Raw genomic sequence first — 589 nt, 5'->3', positions numbered from 1 at the left:
GAACTTTTTTTTTTTTTTTTTTTTTTTTTTTTTGGAACTGGGGATTGAACTCAGGCCCTTGTACTTGCCAGGCAAGTGCTTATTCTACTGAGCCATCTCCCCGGCCCAGCAAAATTCTATCAGTACCTAAATCTCCTGTGGGACTTAAGTATATAAGTCCCCACTAACTTTCCAAGGTCAAATTTTGCATCAGCAGCTGCTCAGGGGGTCAAAGAGCCCTTCATTTCTAAGTCAGTTATTATAATCCTCCTATGACAACTACACTTGACAGAAATTCAGCACAACAGTTACTGGTTTCCTGCATTTTTCAGCCAAATAAAGTAATAGTTGATAATAATTACAACATTTCTGTGAAGTCCTATAAACAGGTTATCCTCAATTCCTCTTTGTGCAAAGCTCAATCCACATAGAATTTCCAAACAGAAAACTTTACATTTGGAGAAACACGTGTTTTTTTTTGTTTTTTTTCTTTTTGCAATACTAGGGATTGAACTCAGGACCATGAGCTTGCCAGGCAAGTGCTTATTCTACTGAGCTATCTCCCTGGCCTGAAATATGTTTTTCAGGAAAAATTGTAGCAAGCAATGGC

This window comes from Octodon degus, unplaced genomic scaffold (genome assembly GCF_000260255.1).
Source record: "Octodon degus isolate 3935 unplaced genomic scaffold, OctDeg1.0 scaffold00001, whole genome shotgun sequence".
NCBI classification, from domain to species: domain Eukaryota; kingdom Metazoa; phylum Chordata; class Mammalia; order Rodentia; family Octodontidae; genus Octodon; species Octodon degus.
Note: the sequence above shows the minus strand (reverse complement) of the source record.